The following is a 19,563-nucleotide window of genomic DNA, read 5'->3' on the forward strand; positions in this document are numbered from 1 at the left end:
TCACTCTTGACTTTTAAACGAAGCCTTTCTGTGTTGTTGTGTAACGTCACGTAATCACAGCCTCTTACTGGGTCGTTGTCACACCTTCTGTGTGCCACACGCAGTGCTCGTGTGCTCCTGTCATCAAGGAGCTCACTGTCCAACGAAGAGACAGAAAAGTGAATAATACAGCTTTCTTTGTGAGAGACTTACATGCGGTTCTCAGGGCTGTCTCTGAAAGGGGTTTCCTCTAGCTCAGTTGTAGAGGATGAGTGGGAATCCAGAGGCACAAAGGGCTGTTACGGGGTGGAGGTAGCAAGGATAACGTGTGTAAAGAAAAGCAGAGAGGGAGGCAAGAGTCCATTTGTGAAAGCCCTTATGTCCTTCTTGCACCTTTGGTGAATGGCTGTGTCAACCAAGAGCCAAAGCTACCTGGAGGCTGGTAAAGGGCCACCGGATGGGCCATACTTCTTCTTTCCCAGATACTAATTCCCCCCCCCCCCCTGTATGTATGTATGTATGTATGTATGTATATATTTAATGTTTTTAAATTTATTTTTGAGACAGAGAGAGCATGAGTAGGGGAGGGGCAGAGAGAGAGAGGGAGACACAGAATCTGAAGCGCCCCTCCCCCCTTTTTAAATGTTGCCATTGTCTTTATTGTAAAGTTATTGTTTTAAGTTGGGTCATAAACTTTGCAGGATGAGGGGGCAGGCATGAGTTAGTGAATGGTAAATGCCTTTAAATCTCCTTATTAATGCAGTTCTACCAAGTTCCTTCTTTCATCTCAGTAGATATTTTATAGGATAGAAATGAAATCCTTCCTAATTGCTTACTTCTATTTAAAGTTTTTCTTCCAGGGGCACCTGGGTGGCTCAGTCAGGCATCCGACTCTTGATTTCAGCTCAGGTCACGTTCTCACGGTTCTTGAGTTAGAGCCCCACATCGGGCTCTGCACTGTGTCAGCCAGGAGCCTGCTTAGAATTCTCTCTCCCTCCCTCTCTGTCTCTACCTCCGTCATGCTCTCTCTCTCTTTCTCTCTCAAAATAAATAAACTTCAAAAAATTAAAAAATAAAAATAAAACAATAATGTTTTTTCATATAAATGTGTTGATATTAAAAATAATGTATTTCTTATTGTAAGCAGGTAATATTATCTCTAGTATAGAAAATCTAGAAAAACACATAGAGAAATATTAAAAGTAACTCTAATTCTGTCCCCTTTTTTCGTTTTTTCTTCCATTCTTCCTTTCTATGCACTTTTAAATAAAAGTGGGATCATAGTATAATAAATTGATTTTAAAAATCCACCTATTCAAGAGATATTTGTATTATTATGTTTCCATGGCAAAATAAGCCTTCTAAATCCTTTATAGGAAACTCTGACAATTATTGGGAATACCAAAATGAGAAAAGCAGCATTATCTGTATCTCTCTCCTTCCTGCATTTAGTTTTCTGTATTTATGAGAAAATTCAGAAGATGCTTATCAGGAGTTAGTTGAAAAATAGGTTCAAATGTATGTCATGGGGTTAAGTTATTCCAGTTTCCCATACCTTCTATGTAGAATTTAAACAGTATTTAGTAAATTCATGATGACAGTCATAGTAATAACCCTGACTTAAAACACATTTATACAGTACCATTTACCTAGTGATGTCATGTACATTATTTCATTTAATTCTTAACAATTCATTATTGTTACCACGATTCTAAAGATAGGAAAACTCTGCAGTATTGACAAATTAGCCCTATACCATGATACTCAGGTATGTTCTGAATCGTTAAAGAAAGTTCTATTATATTTTAGTATAGTGTTTATATTAAAAATGTTTTCTATCCCCCGAGGGTATGTTTTGGAAGACTGTGCTTTCTATACAAATCCTCCTTGATTTTAAGCTAGTCAGACTCCCCTGTCCATTAGCCTCCTCCTCAAATTTAAGGTATCCTGAATAAAGACGAGCTTTAATAAACCATCTCTATTATTGGTTCTGTAAGACCTTGACATTTGCAAACTTTATTTTTTTTTTTTGTCTTTTGTCCCACACAGTAGCCACTCTTGCAAATCAACCTTGGGAAGTTAGCATTCTTAATGAAGATCTATAGGAGACTTTCTCTTTAGACAGTAAATCAGCTCTTTCAAGGCACCATTCATCTCTTCCTTCGAGCGCATGAATTGGTATGTAGCACCTTACAAGAGCTCATTTATCTTACGTGGGTCCCTAGTTATTCCCTCTGCCCACTTCCCCTAGATCGCCCGAGATCAAGGCTGGAGTGCATTAGAGTATGGCTTTGTGCTTTGAAAGTTGCCAAGGTCAGCCGAGGTGCCTGTGGCATTGACTTACAGAGAGTGGTGCTGAGTATCACCCATAACTTTTAGGGTGATATCACGCCACACCAGCAGAGGAGTTAGCTTGCTAAAACATTTGAATTACTCTTGGTTAATTAAAGGTGGCTTAGAGGATAGACAAAACAGTAGGGGAAAAAGTTTCTTACCTCGTATCCTACTGTTAGAGAATTTTTTCCTCTTTAACATTTGTCCACATCATATTGGCTTCATCGTTAGTTCTGTAACAATGGTAACGATGAACTGTTACGAACCTAGGCTATATGCTGGGTGTTTTTACAACTGCCCTATTTTTTTCTTAACAATCCGACCATGGTGTAGAAACCATTATCTTCATTGCTCACACAGGAGCTGATCACCACTAAGGTTAAATAATGTGCTGAAGAATATATAAACAAAGGGCAGCATCAGGAGTCAAAACCAAGTGCCTGCAACATTTGCCTCTGTGACCATCTTTTGGCAAGGCTACAGCGTTATTAGAATCACTCACTGTTTGAAGGATGTTTGTACGTAACATTCTGGTAACAAATTAATCAAGGCAGAATACTAGTATTCGGTTACAGTTAATAGTGGACGTGGGAGCCAAGCTTACATCGCTAATAGTGCTGATGTTTGTTTTTATAGTTAGAGTTTTCTTGCTAGCAGACCCTGAGATAAAGGTTTGGGTGCAAATAGTTTATTTGGGAGATGATCCCAGGAAGTATGGGGAGGAGGTAAGTCCAATAAAAGAGGTCTCAATGAGCAGATTATTGCCAATTGGGGTTCGATCCTTCTGCCCACCCCCACACTCCCTTAGAGTCTACAGAACATAACTCACACTTGTTTCACTAAGGGCCAACTTGTATCCTTCAGTGGTTCAGGGTCGCTCTTGGGTACATTAATTATCCTGCACTTCCAGCCTGCCCTGTGGACAGAGAAAGCCTCAAGGCAGAGAGAGAGAGACTCAGGTGTTTGTGTTTGAGGCTGGAAAGCATGTCCATCCAGCCGTGAGTGACCTCCAGGGTGGGGGGCAGCGTGTGGGAAGGGCACCAGTAGTTCCTGTTACATTTGTTTTTGAAGCCAATACTAGTGCTGATGAAGATGCATCCAGACTGGTGACCCTGACTAGGGGGTTGACAACCTTATATAAGTAAAGCTAGGCAGCAAGGGTGCGGTGGGGGTGGAGGGGGGCACAGTGAAGCTAAAATCAGTCTTAGGGGCAGAAAAGAGGAATTGGAGTAGTCGGGTAGTCTTGGGCTTGGTCCCAGTTCTGCCATTCGTTAGCTGTGTGTTGGGTGAGTTACTTCATTTCTCTGAGCCTCACTTTTCTCATCTATAAAGTGGACACAACTGCCTTACAGGGTTCATAAAAGCCTTTGTAAATTATGCAGCCTTTGCACTGTTCCCACTGGAGCTCCTGATTGAGGCGTCTGATGGAGTACTGGGTGCTAGTAGAATTTGAGGGCAACTGTTTGCTTTATGTGAAGCTCCTTGAAGAGTGCCCTCTCAACACCTCAGGAAGCCTGTCTTCTAATATTGTGACACTTTACAAGTCATGGGTGAGTTCAGAGCCTATCTAGGCCCCTCCTTCTCAGTATGGTTTCTGGCCAACTGAGAATTGGTAACCCCACTTCTGCACCATAGTGAGATTGTATTTCCGATAGTTTCCTATGGAGGGCACTTTTCTTTTTTTTTTTTTTTTTTCTGGTGAAAGATTTGGATTTGAGAAAGTACTGAGGTGTTTTGTTTTGTTTTGTTTTTTAGTGTTTATTTATTCTGAGAGAGAGAGCGCGCATGCGAGAGAGAGGGTGAGCACAGGGGAGGGAGAGAGCAGGAGAGAGAACCCCAAGCACACTGCACTGTCAGCACAGAGCCCACTATGGGGTTCGAATTCACAAACCAAAGCACTGGTTCTTCTAAAGGTCCATCAGCCTTTAAGATGTCAGTGAGACTTTCATCTCTCATTCTCACTTTGGTTTCTGACCAAAGGCTGACTCATCCACAGGTGGCTGATGTCAAGTGAATCAGGACTCTCTCCACGTGTGCATTTGGCCCTAACATAGCCAAGAACTGCATGGATAGCTGGGAGCACATGTTGGGGTCCACCCTTCAGTACCCCCTGGCTCCTCAGGAGTCAGACTCCAAGGAGGAGGGCAGAAGGCCCTGACTGTGCATCCTCACATCCAGCGCCATGCCCAGCACCGCCGTTCCTTCACCCCACTCACCCAGTCAGACCCTGGCTTGAACTCCATCACTCAAGAGGGAACATTAAAAAACCCACACCTCTGACTCATGCTTTGATTTTGCGGCCTAAAGAGGCAAAGACGCCGTAAGGAGCTTTTAGGGGCCATCACCATGGAGCCTCTTTATTGCCTAGCAAGAGCCTTAAATGATAATGGGAAACCTCACTATTGATTGGCTGACTCTTAATTCTTCCTCTTTGGGTTTTGAAGTAGAAGTGATGGTCCAGAATATTTATATTACTCATTGGGTATATTAAATTAAACATACGAAAGTCCTGAAGCCATTTAAGATGAGGTTGCAACACTGGTGAATAGGACTTTATTACCAAAAGAGGGAATAGTAGCTTTTAGTTGTGGCTTAGCTGGAAAGTATATTGATGATAAGAATGGCCCAGCAGAGGTCTTAGGGCTCTCAGAAGGGGCTCAGAGTGTGGTTTCTCTTAAGAAAGTTCTTCAGGCCCATCCTGTATAAACACCCAGGTCTATGGTGTGATGGAGGGTGTGGTGGCAAAGACAAAACCTCTGTCTTGGTTGAAGATAAGCCCCACTGACGCGGTGGCAAAGGCTGTTGTTGGGCCGTTAAGGGACCTTTGCTTGAGTTCTGGAGGTGAAAGTGTCCTAAGAAAATGTCTGCTCGCTAGAAGAAGCCACTCGAAGCACAGCTTCCCTGTAGGATTGAGATTATTTACCCCTCTCATCTTAAGCCCATTGGAAATTAGAATGGATGAGAGGGTTGGCCGATTCTGTTAAATGACTGTGGCCAATATGAGGGGTACAATTTTTGTCTTAAAAGATTTTGACCCCTAGAAAAATTACAGGGCCTGAGGCAATGAAATGGTTAATATGACTGCCTCCCTTACAGGTTTCCCCAGATATGCTTACTCGCTGTACAATGGATAATTGTTAGCTCTTGTTGTGCAGATGCTGTTGCAGATGGAGTCCTGTACCTGCATGCATAGCAAATGAATTAGACTGGCAATCCCCTTTATAAAGCATAAATATGTAATTTGTTCAGCTGTTGTAATTAAATATGTATGTGTGAAACAGCCACCATTCAGGTCATTAATGATGCGCCATGCCAAATTAGAGCTTACAGACAGTAATGTACATTGTTGTGCAATGAGGGAATTGCAAATAACATAACTAAGCCTTTCCTAGTAAAGTGATGCATTCAGCAGCTTTAAAAGGAATATTTACATTTGTAACGTTTTTATTTAGAAAGTACATTTTTGTTCAGTGTGAAAGTCTGTAAGATAGAATTACTTTTATCACCAGTTTAGTTTTATTAATGTTTTAACATTTTATCATGCAAATGCCAGAGACTATTAAACATGCCGTTTGTTGATAAGTCTTAAGTATCTACTTATATATAAAACAGCAGTTGCCCCTGGTTTTCTATGTGGTTATGATAGAACCAATGTATCATAGCACCTTAGAATGCCTTGATCATTTCATCGTATTAAAAAAACAACAACAACTCAGTATTTCAACTCTATTCCCCACTGATAGATAAAGAAATTCCTCTGACAGTAAACAGAATTTTTATTTCCATAGAAATTGAGCTGAGAAAAATGTAGTTATCAAAATACAAACAAATAAAAGTGGTAAATTTGCCTCTTGTGCTTTAATTCCCAGTGAATTACTTGCGAATCCAAGGAATTTCGTAAAAAAAGTGTCATCTATGGGTCAGAATGATTGTTTTTTTTTAATTTTAAGACTCAAAGTTTGTGACGTTAACACACTTGGGAAAATTACTGTTCTATCCTTTTTCTCCTTGCTTTCATGTTACAGTCTTTAAGGTACTTGAAGCCGAAATTTAAATATATTAAAACTATCTTTGGGGCGCCTGGGTGGCGCAGTCGGTTAAGCGTCCGACTTCAGCCAGGTCACGATCTCGCGGTCTCTGAGTTCGAGCCCCGATCTCGTGGTCCCTGAGTTCGAGCCCTGCGTCAGGCTCTGGGCTGATGGCTCAGAGCCTGGAGCCTGTTTCTGATTCTGTGTCTCCCTCTCTCTCTGCCCCTCCCCCGTTCATGCTCAAAAATAAATAAACGTTCAAAAAAAAAAAATTAAAAAAAACAAAAAAAACAAAAAAAAAGCTATCTTTATATAAAATTTTTTCTACATTAATATTTTAGTTGCCTACAGACAATCTATTTTTAACATGCGTGTTGTTTTGACGGTTGGTACTGAGACTGTAGGAGCTAACCATCTTGACCTTTCTGTCCACCCGGGGCAGCAGGAAGAAGCGTCTCAGAGTTAATTCTGTCTTGTTCACAGCTGGGAACAGAACATTCCTCTGTGATTCGCTTGCCCATGATTCGTTGGGATCTCTTGGAAGCCAAACTTGATACTATAAGTCCTGGGCTTCTGAGGTCAAACACAGATCAACCTTAGTGACACATTTGGTTAAGAGTTAGATTACACAGGACCAATATAATCGTTAAAGTTTTACAGACAATCGAATATGGAATTATTTGGTATATTATTTTTGTTTTGCAACAAATTCAGATGCAGAAATTTCTTTAAGCCTAAGATCAACCAAGATTCAGGACCTTGAATTTTCAAAGTTAGAACTCTAAATTGTGTACGGATGTAAAATCTTCTTTATTTTCAACAAACAGCAAATGTTTCAATTAAGCAAATGTGTGTTTTATTCAAAACAGATGAAGTCATAACAGCTTGGCTTGCTTTACCTAAATTATTGTTCCATTACATCAAAAATTTTACTTAAAAGAAGTTCTTACCTTCATACTCCTTGATTTTTCTGTCCCGTTTTTCTGTTCAGCTCAACTAAACAGAAACATTTCATTTGCAACATTAAGGAAAAGTTTGATTCATTCATTATTGTTTATGAAGATAGAAATGTTATATGGATGACAATGATTTAAAAATTTTGTGACTTATGTTGATTGTATTCGAACTGCCCTGAATACTGAACACCATGAAAAGACTTTGCCCTGCTGGCTACATGCTTAGCATAAACTATGAATTCATAACTTCTCTGAAAAGATCCTCTTCGAGATCTGTTTCTCATTCAGTTCCTTTATCCTTATTGAAGATCTTAATCTTTTGATGGGCAGCTTCTCTTATTTCTACCTATTTCAGAACTATAGAGCCAGTAAAATAGCGCGGTGTATATTTTGTTTTTTGGAGAGAGCATTTGAAGGATACGTGGCTTTATTTAAAATACCTATTGTAGCTATCTATCAGGGGTCGCTCCTAATTAATTTTCTTGCAGGAATTTCAAAGATGCTTAAATTCATCCAGTGATGCTGACGGAGGAATCTAATTGTAGAATACGTAGGAATGAGAACTGGAGGTGTGCAGGCGGCCCTGGACCTGAGAAATGCCCGTGGTTTTGTGAGGCGGGAGTGTGTAAAAAGGTCACCGGCCCCACCAGGGTAGTTGCAAGGAGCAAACCCTTGTTTTGCAGTAGTGGTAGCAGATATATGGGTGGTTTGGCTCATCCAGGCCCCTTGCTGTGGAGGAACACATGTGAAACCATCAGCATGTCTCTTGGTCTTGTATTAACTGTGGCAAGGCTGTGCATTAAAGGACATAACCATTACCGAAAGGGTGGGAACACTCCAGTGGCCAGTGGCCAGAGGCCAGGTGCTTTATGATAACACCACAGGCAGGCCCAGCCAATCAGATGCGATCTTTTGCTGGCAGTTGCTCCTTTGGCCACCACTGCAGTAAACACTTTCCCTTGGATGTTGGTTTTCTGTTGTGTCTGGCAGCCACACTGGGCTGCTTGAACTTTAGCCAGAGGCAAATATTTATACATCAGAGTGTGCAGTGTTCAACTGGTCAGGCCTGAGAGGGAGAGGGAGAGACCTCCGTGCCTTTTCGCCAAAGAGGATGTGTCCTTTTTTTTTTTTTTTTCTTTTTTTTTTTCCCTTCCCCTTTCCACTGTGTGACATGGTGAAGTGGGACCATCCTGGAGGTCATTTGAGCTCGGGCTGCATGTGCTTCTTTGCAACACGCATACAGGCGGCAAACTTGGGCCATGCTTTCAAAAAGGAGGGCTTCCTGACATTTCTGCCTGTTCCTTTAATTCCTCTTGGAAAGTTTACAGTTAATATTTTCCCTGGAACATTGTCAAGCTTTTGACAGAGCCTGAGTGTATGCCGAACTGTGAAATTGAGCCGGGGAAGCAAGTTGTGAGAAATCTGTTTCTACTCAAATCCGTAAGGTTTATTTAAAAACAAAAACAAAAACAAAAAACTTCAGGGGGGAAATTGAGAGTGGGACTCAGCTTGCTTCTCCTGGTGCGGGCTCAGGCCGCCATTTTAAGAAGCCAGCGAAGGGCGACGTTCCGCTCCTTACATGGCGGCTGTATTTACTCGGCCGCAGCCAATCACGCCGGCCGTGCCAAGCCACGTGACGTGCCACGAGGGCACGCACAGCCATTTCCTTGTTTCTAAAAAACTTGCTACCTCCACAGAGCACTTTACCTTGTTTTGCATGCCAAATGTTCCTGCAGAATGTGTCTAGCAGACTGGCATTTGTCCATAAAGTTATTTTAGTAGGTAAAAAGTCTCTGAGTACTTGAGCTTTGTGCATTCTTTATGTAAAATGGATTTCCCTTCTTGGCCAGAGGCCAAGGGTACAGCACACTCGCTGGGTGAGAAGAGAGCTTCTCTGCTGAGAAACTGGTGGACCGACACACTCTAATTTTTTGGCTTCAGACCAAACAAGCTAGATGGATGCCAAAATTCAACAAAATAACACATTATTGTGTGATAGGAGCCGTGCTTGAAGAGAGCAGGAACTCAGAGGAACTTCATACTGGCCCCCCCCCCCTTTTTTTTTAAAGCATTGTCACTTTGGGGAGCTTTCTTGGGGAAACGAGAGAAAAATGGCAAAATGCAACCTAGAGAGTAAGGTATAATTTACACATAAACACGAAGGACGGAACTGAAAGAAAACAGAAGAGTTTAAAATTACTTTTATGAACTTCTCCCAGGCATAACCCACAATTCTCTGACTTGACTCTACTTACATTCTTTTAACCCTGTGGGCTCCATCTACGTGTCTGAGCTGAATGTCTGAGCTGAATGCTGGACGACGTAATATTCATAATGAGAGTTAATGTGAGGTTTAAACAGTGTAAAAAGACTGGAAAGGAAGGAGAGCTGCAGATTTCAAATATGGAATCTTGGCAGGCTTCTAAGGAACAACAGAACATTTTGTAAACTTACATGTTTTATTATGCCTTTGCCCCCTGATGTCTGACTTTAAGTGAGTGAAGTCGGCTATAAATTACTTGCATGAAGTTAGCGAGTCCAGTAAGCTCTCTGTACCTCAGTTTCTACGTAGGTACAATGAAGGCAATAGAGAAGAAAGGTGAGATCTCTCTGCACTCTGAAGACACTAGAAGTTGAATTTGGGTAAATAACTAGAGTAAGTATAGAACACATCTCTCCTGTTTTTGTATGGAAACTTGTCAATCGAAAGAAAAAAAAGACAGTATCTCTAGCCCAAGTCGCCATCATCCTTGCTGAGACTATGTCAGTGATCCTGAGTATTGCCCCTTATTCTATTCTTGCTTCTTCACACAGTAGCCAGACTGGTCTTTAAAGAATTAGTTTTTATCATTCCTCTGCCTAAAAACCTTTCACGGTTTCCTATGGATTTAGAATAAAATCCAACTTGTTTCCATGGCCTAAAGATGCGATATGGTCTCCCTCTCCAACTTCACTGTATTCTACTGACTCCTTGGATGCCTTACTGATGTCCATTTAATTTCTGGAACCTGCCAAACTCTTTGCTACTTGTTGACTGTTTAGAATGCACTTCCTCCATATCTTTCTGTGGCTAGCTTATTGTCACCCTTCAGCCCTCAGTTCAAATGATAAATTTGTGGAGGAGCATTCTATCTAAAATTGTCCTTCATATTTATATTTTTTTATAGAACTTTTAGTAATCTGAAACATTCTTGTTGACTTATTTGATTACTCATTTGATACCTGTTTTTAGTCCTACAATGACAGGAATCATATTTACCACTCTGTTTTCTACTTTTTGTTTTGTACCTAAGCACATTGAGAATGAAATGTTGGGCAAGTTAGAGCACTCCCAAAATCTGTACTTCATATGCCTTAATTTCACTGAAGCATCCCATATTTTATTACCTATATTCACAGAACTTTTATTATAAAATGCCTTGTTAGACTAATGCTTTCACTTATCCACTGAGAGTCAGTAGATCATATTTGTTCAGAGAGTTCAAAACTTGTGGATCTTCAGGTGGCCTGTACTTGAATCTTGGCCCTGCCATTGATGAGCTATGTGAGCTGAAGCAAGGTGAGTCAGCCCCTACATTTCAGTTTCCTTGGCTATCAAGTAGGATTCCAAATAATTCCTACATTATAGGATTATTGTAAAGATTAAATGTGATGTCATATGTAAAACTCTTATGACAAAAGTGTTTATTGCGATTGTTGCTGATGCTAATTAGTAACAGTGCAGTGGGCTCAGTATTGGCAGCTGGAGTGCAACTGTACTAAGAAACAGTCCTCTCCATTAAATAGTTCAGTCTGCAGAGAAGAGGTATATGTAAATTACCTACTGTAGGTGAAACCCTTATAATCCATTGTGCCAATAGCTCTAACAATATCTCAACAGAGTATTAAACGCAGAAGGGGAGGCAACTACCTTTCGGTAGACAGGAAAGGTGCTTTAGGGGAAGTAGCATTTGAGCCAGATTAAGTAGCCCTTTAGGTAAAATATGTTTCTTAGAGACAATAATAAAGCAATAGCAGCTTATACCTACGTAATTCTTTTACTGATACACAAAACTCTCAGCATTGTACATATATTATCTCATTTAATTCTCTCAGCACCCCTGTGAAGTAGTGTTACTATCAGATCATCTTCCCCATTTTACAAAGAAGGAAACTGAGCCCAAGAGAGGTCAAGTGGCCTGCTCAAGGTCACACAGCTATTAAATGTCAGTCCTGGGATCGCATGCATTTTTGTTGTTAGAACTTAAGTACCACCCCTACGTAGGCACTGGGGCATTCTAGGGGCGCTCCACTCTTGGTTTCTTAATGTATGGAAGCCCCCAAAGGATTCCTTCAAGAGCAGGTCTCACTCTGTTAGCCCTGTTGCCTTATTTGGTAAAATGTCCACCTACCTTGTATAGTGATTATGAGCTTCAATGAGATAATTCAGGTGAAGTGCTTAGCATATTGCTTGGCATATGGTACACATTTAACAAATGTTTGCTGTAAGTATTATTATTATTATTATTATTATTATTATTATTATTATTTAGCCACATTGAAATGAGATCCATGATCCCCTGTGACCGTCCAGAGCCTCTCTCCTCATGTTCACCTCCACACTGGGATATCCGCCTCCAAAGAGAGCAAGATCCCGGCAGTTGAAATGGCATGCTACCCAGGTTGCTAGCATCGTCCCTCAGCTGCCTCTCCAACTGCCATATCTGCCTTAGTATTTAAAAATTACTCTTCCCGTTTTATATTTCAACTCAGAAATCGACGCATCTGTGAGGCAGTTTGTTTTCCTGGGGAAGTGTAAGGAGCTGTGGTGGTGGTATGGAGACGCGCTCGGTTTAGACTCAATATTGCCACCCACTCCCTCAGCAGTGTCAGAGAACAGTCTCAGAAAGATCTGTTCCTTCCCCTCACACACTTGGTACTGCAGACTGGCCTATCCTCCATGACTTTGCTTATCTGCAGGAGTAGGGAAGTATTGATTGCCCACAACTTACCTCTGTTTCTCGTTTCTCTGGTGCACGTTTTTACAGAGGCATCTCATGTTTCTTTTCCTTCAAGACCTTTTGAACTGGATAGATCCCCCTGTTTCAGAAAGCTTGTGTTCTGTGCCTGCTAAAAACCAGGGCAAGGCTCATCACAGCCCAATTTCTATTTCCCTTTTGTCGAAGTGGGTTTCTGCGAGAGGGGACTGTGCCCTCTCTCTCTGTGACTGGGCCAGGGCAGTCTTGCAAGGAGGAGGCTAAGCGACCTCTCTTACTTTGGTTTCCCGGTGGAGGTGGAGGTGGGGTCTGTGTTTCCAGACGTGGTGGGCCTGGCGTGGCTAGTTGTTTAACAGAGTTAAACACTGGCGTGGCTAGTTGAAACAGAGTTAGCTCATCCTGGAAGTTTTCTTAAACGCCCATCTTTAGATTTCAAAGAAGGAAGAACACACTCCCCAAAGGCACTGAGAGTTACAACATATAAATAGCCCTGCTGAGCTGAACAAAAGTGCCCATTGTGTGGTGTACTGCAAAGCAAGATATAAACGGGGAACCAAGAACAAGATACTAGAGATTTCTTTTCTTCCCTTTCTTTTTTTAATTTTAGCTTGAAAAATTTGTTTTCCCCACATGTATAGTGCACTTACTTTGGAGTCTTAAACAGGATGATTTAATAATGCAGGTTCCAATCCTGGGCTGATCACTTGGCAGCTGTTTGATTTTAGGCAAATTATTTAGCTCTGTGCTGTTGTTATTGTTGTTATTGCTATTTAGGTGCATTTTGTAATCTTCGGGGGCATTTACAATGGGTAGAAATCTGTTCTTCTAAGTTAGTAATAAGTCACTCACTGTACCTAAACACTTGGGCCAGTTTTAGTCACCATTTTACTATAATTTTTGCTGCCAGGACATACCTAGTGTGTATTTTTTCCAAGTTAAATAAATCACGTGAGGTCACAGCCTTCTATTCAAAGTCCTGTGTGTCTGATTCTGTCCAGGAGCAAGTTGTTTAACGTAGGTACAGTAAATGTTTCCTCGTCTATAAAATAAGGATAGTAATACCTCCATAACATAACAGTCTCATAATAGGCTCATCATGAAGATGACACATAACACAGGCAAAAATAGCCAATTTGGTGCCCTTCACAGACTTGGGGGCATCATGGCTGGTCAGGCAATTGAGCTGGTAAGGAGCCAGATGGATCATCTGTGATCAGTTTGAGGCCCTAGAGTCCGCTGGTGTAGGAGGATGAAATGGTAGAAAAGGTGAGTAGTCTTCTGTGGCCAGGAGAAAGCAAGGCAAAGTGTGCACAAGATGGGGAGGAGGCAGATTTGGAAACTAAGGCAGATGAGGCCAGGAGTCCTGAACATTAGCGGGGGGTGGGGCCTGATCTTTGGGCAACAGCTCCTGGGCTCCTGCTTTTCTTTCTGCCCTCTGTTTAGGTGGCACATGACTTCAGAACTAGAGTATAGGTACAGAGAGAAGGTTCGGAAATGTGGTTCAAAGATATGCCACACGTCGCTTCCCCAGTTTTCACATAAGGACTGTGTATCTAAATCAGGAAGTTCACCAGCAGTGTTTTGTTCTACAGAGTGATTTGCTTATATTAAAAACAACTTCTGGGGCTCCTGGGTGGCGCAGTCGGTTAAACGTCCGACTTCAGCCAGGTCACGATCTTGCGGGTCCGTGAGTTCGAGCCCCGCGTAGGGCTCTGGGCTGATGGCTCAGAGCCTGGAGCCTGTTTCCGATTCTGTGTCTCCCTCTCTCTCTGCCCCTCCCCGGTTCATGCTCTGTCTCTCTCTGTCCCAAAAATAAATAAACGTTGAAAAAAAAAATTAAAAAAAAACAACAACAACAACAACTTCTTGTCTTCTTACCTGTGAGGAGTGCTGGCTAACAGGAGTGCTGGGATGTTGGCTCATAGGACTCATTAACCACTTGCTGATGGACTGATTGGGTTTGGATCGTATCTGGGATTGGGGGACGTCTCATTCATATTTAGTTGTAGGGTAAGGGAAAATGTCCCATATTGCTGTTTCTGATTATAATGCTATTGAATTTTAATAATACTACTAACATTTATCCAATGCTACTGTGTGGCAAGCAGGCAGTCTTCTAAATCTCCATGTCAGTTATCTTATTTAATCCTCACAATACCCCCTGAGCGAGGTACTATTATTCCTCCCGTGCTATTTATTATTCTTGTGCTACTGGTATTGAGCTAGGCATGGACTGGAATGTGGAATCATTCCTGGAGGCTAGATTGTTTTCCTGAGTAGGACTCCAGTCAGCACTGCAATTTAAAGATCCAAGTTCTTGTGCTTGTAAAACAGACACATATACCTTACCTCATTTTTATGCTTACATCACAAGAATGATTTGCATTTAATCATTGATTTTTTTTTTTTTTTTAAATAAGGGTTGGGCTTTATCAGGGCATGGGATCATCGCAGTGATTCCTGTTCAAATTTCTGTTGGCTTTATGGACCAGATCTAATAGGCTTGCAGAGCAGCTCCAAACACGAAGTTGCTGGGAACAAGAGGGGCAGAATGGTAGCTAATCTTCTATCAGGATTTGTTGCAAATTTTATCATTTATGCATCCTATGAGGTAACTGATTGGGTTGGATTTGGGGCATTCACCAAAACAAACAAATGAAACAAAATAAACACACAAAAAGGTTTTTTGCCCTTTAGAGAGTTATAAAGTTTGGGATTAGAATATGTGAAAAAATCAGGACCTAGGAATACGAATTGGATAATATACTTAAAACATAGACTATATTTGGTTGCTGTAGCACCAGGGATTTTAGTTACATGACTTAGACTTGGATTTCTTGCAAGAGTAGCTCCTTTTCTCTCCTTCCCCATCTGCGGGCTTTATATCATTTTTGGTACTGAGCACCAAACTCTTCTGGCACTTTTTTAATTGAGGTTTTGTAGTTTTAATGGTCTGGTACTATAAAAAGCCAACTTTGTGCCAAAATTCTTCTAAGACCAGACATGGGTTTTGACACCACAATAAATTAAAGATAAATAAATAAAGAAACATGGCAGTGAAAATGCGGGAAGTGGTGTTTTTTTTTTTTTTTTTTTTTAAACTAGCGAGTGGGGCCTACTTGTAAATTTCAGGCATGTTTTCTCAGTACTCAATGTTACAATGCTTAGCTACATTAATCTGTTACTGGGTAACTCCAGAAAGAATGTTAGACCAAACCATTAGGAGATTGGCGATTTTTCCCCCCCTTGAGCATTATTGAAATTTGACAACATTCTCATAGCCTCTGCTTTCATTTAAGGATTTGGCTATCAAAAATACGGCCAAATGAAAGGAACCAAGAGAAACTAATGACCAAGTGAATAGTAGTATTTAAAGGCACAAGTTGCTATGATACAGGCTTCACCGTGACCTGGATGGATAAGGGCTAAACAGGATTTGCTTTCTGGAGAATCTGGGTGCCTGTTCTACCAATTCTGTTTGTCCCCAGCCTGCCTTGTTGGCCTCCTTTTCCCAGCACCACTCATTTCGGTTCTGAGAAACAGCTTCCTCCCATTACATGTACCAATTCAATTAGCAAGAGAGAGTGCTGAAGGTTTTTGATTCCATCAGCTTCTGGTATGTGGACAGTAGCTCTGTTTGAGAAAACTTTGTGAGGGTGTTGTGATATGCTTCTTTCTGGATTCTAATCCCTTCTTGATGACTTTCAAATCAATCAATCAGTCAATGAGTCAATCGGTTTTTCTCCCTTTCCTCTTTTCCCCATCTCTCCTCCCTCCCTCCTCCCATCTCTCTCTTCTCTTCTCTCTCCCTCCCTCCTCCTTCATCACAAAAAGTGGAGGTGATTGCACTGATCAAACCCAACACCTGCCTTGGGTTACAAATACCAGTAAATCATTAGGAAGCCATTAATTTTCTTTTAGATGCTAAATAATAATACTTTGAGCTTGTGAGTTTGGAATTTCGTTTGCCCCTGCAGGGACCTGTCTCCTATTTCTAAACTGTGCCTTAAAATTTACAAAAAAGGACTGAACAAGCTTTGAAGCGTATTAAAAATAACCCAACAAAAAAACCTCCTTTTCTTTCTTTATTCTACTAAAGTTTGTCTAATTTTAAGCCACCATGTGGAACCGAGCCTTTATTGAGGTTTGAAATGTCAAAATAAGGAGGGATTTGTGTATATTTTCACTTTTGACTTCATTTACTGGAAGTGCTAAAGCACCAAGTGGGAGGTGGTTTTGGAAGTATTTCTGATCTAAAGAGGAAATTCCATAAATCATCCATGGTAATGTGTCTCATTTGGTATTCCAAGGAGGTGTTGACCACTTTCATCAGGGATCCTGGCTTTTGACCACATACCTGGCCCTAACCTGGATTTCAGAATTTGAACATTTGTTTCGCACTCTTGAAAACTTTTACACTGAGATTCTTGAAATCTTCTATTAAGTATTCCCCAGATTAGCCTAATATAGAGTTCACAACTGGCAGGCACTGTCAGAATCCTCTGATATGAGGGAAAAAAACATGGCTATTATCATTGAGTGTGCTTGCAAAACGGAGCAAAGTTGGCAGGTGACCATGTGTTTGGTTTGGACCAATTTATAAAATGTTCATGTGTTTATGAAAATTTTAATCTCTGCTACTCAGAATAGTTGAGTATAAAACGGAGCAGAAAAGCTTAAGAAAAGAAGCTTTTCTGTGACTTCCAGTATTTCTCCTTTGGTCCCTGAGTGCTACGAGAAGAGTCTTTCTCATGTCCAACTTTTGCTAAGTCTCTTAGAGTTGCATAGTGTGGTAACTGAACTTACTATATCTGGTGTTCTTCTGTCTTCTCCATGACCCCCTCTTTCCCCCATCCAAAGAAGGATAGAGTGGTTTCTGAATTAGGTATAGCAAATAAACGGCTTCTAATATCAAGTCAGAATTAGTTGGGGCGCCTGGGTGGCTCAGTCGGTTAAGTGCCCGACTTCAGTTCAGGTCACGATCTCCCAGCTCAGGAGTTCGGGCCCCGCGTCAGGCTCTGTGCTGACAGCTCAGAGCCTGGAGCCTGCTTCGGATTCTGTGTCTCCCCCTCTGTCTCTGCCCCTCCCCTGCTCACACTCCGTGTCTCTCTCAAAAACAAATAAACATTAAAAAAAAATTTAAATCAAAATTAGTCATTCTTTCTCTATTGAAAAAAAAAGTGCAGTAGGAGCTTTTCATTGTTATTCTGTGCATGTTTCTCTGTTTATGTGGTAGAAAAGAGATGATGAAGGATTATCCTCCAAAGTCATTTGTATTTTGCTTCTACCAAAGAGGATATACAAACGTGATACATTTTATTGGACAGGCTATAAACCATATATCTCAGAAATAAGTTCTGATGGTTAAAGTACTTATTTCATCATCTGCCCACCTTTCCCTTTAAAAATTTCCCCTTTAATGTCTTTCATGGAAATACCAAAAGGCAAGCATCCTACTGCACTAGGACTGATGATTCTGGTACAGATTCTTAAGAGTAGGTCTCTTTATACTTCCATTTTTATTCAGGACTTTGTCTGTATACATCCAAAATCAACTTAACTTTTGACCCAATTAACTGATTGGCCTGATGAATTTAATTAAAACAGGGGAAGTGCTTGTGCAGAGAGGAACAGCATTAGTATAATGCGGTAGTTAAGATTAACAAGATTGATTTGATTTGATAATTAATTCATTTGATAATTTGATTAACAAGATAATTTAGTGTCAGTCAGAGACCTGGGTTCAAATCCATATTAGCTAGATGACTTTGCCTTAAACATTTTCAGTGTCGTTTCCCCCCATCTGTTAAAATGGCGTTAACAGCACGTACCCCGTAAGAGTGCTGGGAGGCTTAGTGAAATCAGTTAAGTGCTTAGCGCACTTGGCCCAAAGTCACCGGTGTATGACAGTACCTTTTGTTATGTTCTAGGATTTTAAAATATGTGTCCTCCAAAAGACACCGTGTCTCAGACGGCTGTCAGATTTGTTTCTGGGTGAACAGAGAGTGCCTTCTGTTTCTGAAGACGTTAGTAGTGCAAGCATCACGTCGTCTCTCAACTGTCTCCACCATTTTGCAGCTGAAACACTCCTCCCTCCCTCATTCACATCAACTTTCGGTCCTAACAATAGTTTCTATATTTTAAAAAAAGAACACTTAATAATTTCTACGCAAGCTTATTTTAATTTCCCAAAAACCCAATAAGGTAGTCAAGGCAGAGCTTAGGTCATAGTGATGGTGGCCTCGGCTCCACCATTATTTGGTAAAGTGAAGCAGAACTGTGCTCAGGTTCTGTGTAGTTAGTAGCAGAGCTGGTGAAGCAGGTCTGAGTTCAGTGGCCTCTCTCCTACCCCATGCTGATCACTTCTCTGTGTAATTAAAAATGCCCTATCCCTGGCCTCTTATTGACAAGTTGCTTATAGCTCTTACTTTCTAGGGGTTCCCCAAACTGTCTAATGAGTGTATCTGGATGAAATCCAGACACTCTGACCATATAGAGCTCCTTTCAGTTTCAAAGATACCAAAGCAAGTGCAGCATAGAATCCATAACAAGTTCCTACCGATTTCCTCTTTTCAAAATCTTGGCTCTTTCTCTGTAGCTCTCTGACAAATCAATTCTGTAGACCTCTGCTTCCTTCTATCACCACTGCTTGTCACATATGCTGCTCTGTCACATTGAAGATAATGGTAGCTAGGAACCTATAGTGAAAGATTTGCCATTCGTTCATATTTAGTCTGCAGTAGGGACATTCCTGGGCTTCTAGGTATGCATTTATAGATTTCCCTTTTCTTTTTTATCAAATGTTAATTTTGGTCAACTCGGATTCCTTTGTCAAAACCACTCTGATCCCAGAGTCTTATGCAATCATGAATATCTTCTCCTTGTTACTTACTATTATCTTAGCCACATAAGAAAATTACCAATATATGCGATTCATATGTGAAAGGGAGCCCAAAGGGCTTTCACCTAAACTTTCATTTCCTTGGATCCTTTGCATTTCAAGGTCTAATCCATCATTTACCCCCTTTCTTGCATACTTGCCTCTGTACATTTGTCTTTTTCTTATTTTGTGTTGTATTTTCTCGCCAAAAGTTAAGAAATTTAAAAATACAATTTATGGCCTTCTCCACATTATCTGTATTTGAACTGTTTTAAACATTAAACATTTTACTTTTGTATCACATTTATGAATTATTTTATCCTCTGACAGTTTTAACCTATTTAAAGGTGACACTTTTGTAAATGTTCTGTAATTTGGCATTCTGTGAGATGCAGTGAAAATTTACACTT

The 19,563-nt window shown here is 40.8% G+C and overlaps 1 protein-coding gene across 6 annotated transcripts in view; it reads left to right on the plus strand.

Moving 5' to 3' along the window:
* Positions 1-19,563, plus strand: part of NFIA (nuclear factor I A) — a 579,301-nt gene that overhangs the window by 293,077 nt on the left and 266,661 nt on the right. The window lies entirely within an intron of this gene.

The sequence above is a fragment of the Herpailurus yagouaroundi genome, unplaced genomic scaffold (genome assembly GCF_014898765.1).
Source record: "Herpailurus yagouaroundi ecotype Mexico unplaced genomic scaffold, PumYag 77, whole genome shotgun sequence".
Classification (NCBI taxonomy): domain Eukaryota; kingdom Metazoa; phylum Chordata; class Mammalia; order Carnivora; family Felidae; genus Herpailurus; species Herpailurus yagouaroundi.